The sequence below is a fragment of the Mercenaria mercenaria genome, chromosome 5, assembly GCF_021730395.1.
Source record: "Mercenaria mercenaria strain notata chromosome 5, MADL_Memer_1, whole genome shotgun sequence".
Lineage (NCBI taxonomy): Eukaryota > Metazoa > Mollusca > Bivalvia > Venerida > Veneridae > Mercenaria > Mercenaria mercenaria.
In genome coordinates, this window is record NC_069365.1 from 44,182,024 (window position 1) to 44,187,281 (window position 5,258).

Below are 5,258 nucleotides of genomic sequence, written 5' to 3' on the forward strand. Positions count from 1 at the left end.
TGCATTTCAAAGTTTACTGTTTCTTTACTTTAACTTGAGGAGGAGTAATTTTCAAAGATAGAAATCATGACAATATTACATTAGGGTCTATGTAGTCTGCGTCCATAAAATATTACTTAAAATCAATTATTCCCTCTAGCATGATAAATGTCATACTTAAATTGAACTGCTGCAAGGAAACACATGTTTGCTAGTAACAACAACGGTGTTTAAACAAGGTTTTTAATAACAAAAACTCATAAAGGCTTCCTATCTAAATTCTCCATCGTATCAGTAAAGTAAGAATGCTTCCAGATTAGTTATGCAGTACTGTAGTAGCTAGCAACAACAAGCCTTAAGACATTAAAATGACTATTATTGGTTAAAATATTTTATGAAATATCTAGAGTTCCATAATAATACTTTAATTTCAAACGGTCAAGTAGATAAAGTGTTCGAATTTAAAAGAATATTAATAGCACATCGTTATCTAGATCTTGCATGTTCCGGGAAAATTTTTATAGCCGCCACACCGCACTTATGTATGAATTTTACATAACACCATTAGAAATAAAAAAAATATTGTGGATGCAAATCGGTGAAATGTGTATAATAATGTACAAAAAGTACCCATTTTTAGGATCAGTTACCTTTATATCAGATAGTTTGCTTTTGCCAAGATCTCACGTCGTGCGTGCAATTGAAAAATAACTAAATAACTAAATAACTTTTAAAATGCAAAATGAAAAGTAGGGAAAATTATGTTATCGAATTGCTACTTTGGTACATCTAACGTAACTGTTCTGTTGTCTGGAAATTTCATCAGGACTCAAACCACATATTTTAGAGTAGTGTGTGTATCGTATCTGTTGATATCCCGGTGTATTATCTGTTTCTTGTCTGTTTCTTGATGGCTGAAACGCCGTCAGAGGATTTGAGCATGTACAAACTTGTTCTAAGATACTAGTAACATTTAGCTCTATTCCTGATATTTAGCCCAGTTTAAAACATAAAACGATTGCCAAAAGTACATACTCCAGTTTCAGAAATATGTATTGGTGATAAAACAAAATAAATATTGGTAAAGGTAAAATTAATTCAATGTAAAAACACGTCAAATAATTTATGTCAGTTTTGCAGCTACAAAAGAGATTAATTATTCCTGCACGAAAGACAGGACTTTCAGACGCTTTTGCCGGTGCTAGAAACTCGTCTTACACCCCTGGGCGTAAGATGACTCACGTGCTGAAATTTATGAATGAATACGTAAATTCATAGGCTACTACAATGAAATAGTGCTTATAGAAGAAAGGCATTTGTTTTGTTTTCATCTTCATTTAATTGAGGAATACGGTATGCAAGAAAAAGCATATATCACTAGCTGAAGGTGCGAATTGAAATTTCTGGCTCTCGGGTAACTGTTTTATGGTAACGAGGCTCTGCCGTCTAAATAGTTACCCTCGAGACAGATATTTCCATCCGCATCTTCAACCATTGAAATATTCTTATAGAATCTTTTAATATTGTATTGTATAACAAACACTACAAAAAGATTTGTACGCCCTTGAAAAGTGGGAACGGGACTGGTCAATGGAATTTAATCCAGACAAGTGTGAGGTGCTGAGAATTACTCGCAAACGAAACCCTGTCATGTTTCCTTACACCCTGCATGACAAGGAACTGAAATCTACCGATACCGCTAAATACTTAGGTGTTACACTAACTAAAGACTTAAACTGGTCTGAACATATTAATACTATTTCCTCTAAAGCAAACAACTCTCTTAAATTCATCAAAAGAAATGTTCAGACAACAAACAAAAAGGTCAAAGCCTATAACACCTATGTCCGTCCACAACTCGAGTATTGCTCATCCATCTGGCACCCCTGGCAAAAGTCCCTCTCATACAAAGTCGAAAAAGTGCAAAGATCAGCTGCACGGTTTATCTTTAACGACTATAAATATACAAGCAGTGTAACCCAGATGATTAACACCCTAAACTGGCAAACTTTAGAACAACGGCGCATACAATCTTCTCTCATCTATTTTTACAAAATCCGAACAAATCATGTATGCGTCGACCATAACCATCTAACTCCGACCAGAAACCTGAACTACCTAATTCCACAGTCCCGAACTCAATACCACATGAATTCCTTCTTCCCCCGTACAATCAGACTATGGAATGGCCTTCCTCAATATGTACAGTCCAGCCCCAGCCTCAACATATTTGCTGAGCGGCTGGCCACTGTACATCTGCAGTAACTTCCTTCACTATGTTTTTAACTTAGCACCTGTAGTAATTTTTATTCTTTGCACTTAATGAGTTTTCTCATTTTTAACACTGCCCAGACAAGCGCCTTCCAGTTATAATCGTTAATGATTGTTGGAAGAATCATGTAGATGTAGATGTAGAGATCATTAAAACACGTTCGTTAGTTACCCGACTGTGTGGATATAACCGACTAATTACCCTGTAGATGAAATTACATGCATTTTACTTTTCTCCGAAAACTACAAGGAACACAGTGCTAATCAGCTAATAATATGTTTTTGTGTAACGCTTCCATTAAGAAAAGTTTTGCATGTTACATATTCAAGAAGTTTTGGTATGGTAGCTATGTATTCATATATTTTATCGATATGAGCGACCATATGCTCTGCACATTGTTCAAACTCTTTATCATTTACTTATTTGTTAATTGTCTTCATTAAAAGCAAACGTTTACAAGTTTATTATTATACAAAACGGCAATTTAATATAACCCTTATACAGTAAGAAACAAAACAACATTTTACACTCTAATACCTTAACATATATCGCTGTTAGTTATAACAACGTTATTGTAATGTAAGCTCTATGCATTACGTTTTGGAGATTTATCAATTAGATGATTTATCAATTAGATGTTTATATTTCTCCTCAGATAAAGGAATCACTTAGGAAGCATGATGGAAATGTGGCTGGTTCTGTATAAACAGAAATATACACCGCCATATATATTAATGGAGAATTGTGTAGACATTGTGGCTACTACATACACTTCATTTTGATCGAAAGCTTTTGTAAATACAATGTTTTTTCAACCTCGTCTATACAAATTACTTAGAAACATTTTGGATTGTTAACATACATAGAAATTGAAAATGTATAATATAGAATTTTAAAACATACATATTGTGACGTGTTGGTAGATACGCATGCTGAATCGTTATTCACAACAGGTTTAATTAATCAATAAAACAATACAACATTTGCATCAGTTTACTTAGTTTTATTATACTGTACAATGTAAAAAAGTCATACAGGTAACTGAAATTATTTCGGAGATGTCACAACTCGGTATGTAGACATGAATTATCTCAATCTATTTTATAGATAGTCGAATATCACAAAAAAAGTATTGAATATACCAGGCCCTTGGCATGCCAAAGGAAACAAACTTACCAACCTATAATGACAAGGTTAAAATATTACGTGACGATTGGTTTTGTCTCAGTATATTGAAGATTTAGTAGCTTTATACCCTATCTTTAAGTATACTGATGAATAGGTATAGGTATAGGTATAGGTGAATGAAAGTTTCACCAGAATGCTAACTAAGCTTTAGGCATGATAATATACCAGCTGTAGAGCCACTCCCTGAAGCTACACAAAATAACAGTGACGCTACTAGTTTGCAAGATGCATACATACTTGTTTGCAATTTGTGCAAATTTTAAAATATTGAACATTTGAATAATAGTCCAAACGAATGAACGCACTTTTAATCATATAAATACTACCATAATGTTCAGTTTATTGTTTACATTGGAATAATGCATTTTGTAAACAAAGGAATATGTGCGAAACATAGCATCAAGCGTTCGATAAATGGGTAAAGGGGTACTTGCAACTGAATCTTGTAAATGTTTATATGCGTTTGAGAGATTCAGAATGTTGTGAAATCAAATATCTTCGTAGGATATAAAGAGATACCAAAGATGTTTGTTGTATTTTTAAAGAACATTGGTTTAATCGTGTAAATAAATAATATTACCAACAAAATATCACGAAATGTTCAAACGCTTTTACGAGACTCAAAAGGTGTATAATTGTTCCTACGTCAATAGCTGTGGTTTAAGGTTAAGAAAGAGAAGTTATTGTTGTTGTTTGTTTTGTTTTGAGTATTGGTTCATACATATTAAGCGCGAATACTCTAAATGTGTAAGAATCTTTTAACTAAAATATATAACTGTAGACTAAATATTGCAATAGGTGAAGTTCAAAATCTGAAAATATCTGCCACTTTTTCCACTTGATTCAGAGATGGAGGACGAATGTATTGAGTAACAATGTCTTTTATCAAATCGTCACGAAGAACATACGCCGCGCCAGGGGATCGTACTCATCTGCGCTCTCCCTGTTGAGCTAAGCTGGCGGGCATGTGTGCGGACGAAGCCACTGAAGTCAGCGTAAAAGCCGTAGTCCCTAGAAACAGTGAGAACCTAAATACTTCTCTAAAGTATGTTTGGTTTAAAGACATTATAAACAATGTTTGTCATTATTAAATCACATCAGTGTTTATTGCGTCAAAACATTTTGCTAAAATTATCTTTTCATTGACTAGAAAAATAAAAAACGAAATATATAAAAAATAAACCAGGGAAGCGTATTTCGCTGGACATTTTTGGTGTCACTTTGTTCCACACATTTTCAGTAATAAGTAAACATTATACACCTAGGCTAGCGAAGTGTTCTTATGTCTGTACATTCATATTATTCTGTTCCTATTTCAAAATTGTAAAAGATAATGTGCCCCGGGTGAGGATCGAACTCACGACCTTCAGATGGCTCGTGTTTGTGTGATTATGAGACTGACGCGCTACCTACTGCGCTACCGAGGCACTTGACGAAATCATTAACACGAAACGTATATCTGAACACGCTGTAATTGTTCTTTTGTGTAGACATGTCATAAAGAAACAATTTACAAATTGTCCTACAAGCTGTGCATGTGAAGGAAGACAATATAATAGTGTTGTAAGTTCAAGCTATACAGCCCGTTCATAAAGAGAACACAACATTTGTTTTCATATCCATGGGTAAATCCAAACGGATAGGAGCGCAGCTGATGCCACCCCTACTCCCACCAACAAAACCCTAAAATCCAGAAATAGCACAAATTGAGACATTATTCCTTTTGACTTCTCATAACCATATTACTTATAATCGCAGAAGTGCTGGGAACGGACAACAGGCATATAAAAAGCTACCAACGTAGTGAAATTGCGTTTTT

The 5,258-nt window shown here is 34.3% G+C and overlaps 1 non-coding gene across 1 annotated transcript; it reads right to left on the reverse strand.

Annotated features, from left to right (window-relative positions):
• Positions 1 to 4,775: 4,775 nt before the first annotated feature.
• Trnam-cau (transfer RNA methionine (anticodon CAU)) lies at positions 4,776 to 4,866 on the reverse strand. The gene is given in 2 exon segments: positions 4,776 to 4,811; positions 4,830 to 4,866. It is a non-coding gene; the product is annotated as a tRNA-Met (tRNA).
• Between the last annotated feature and the right edge of the window lie 392 nt (positions 4,867 to 5,258).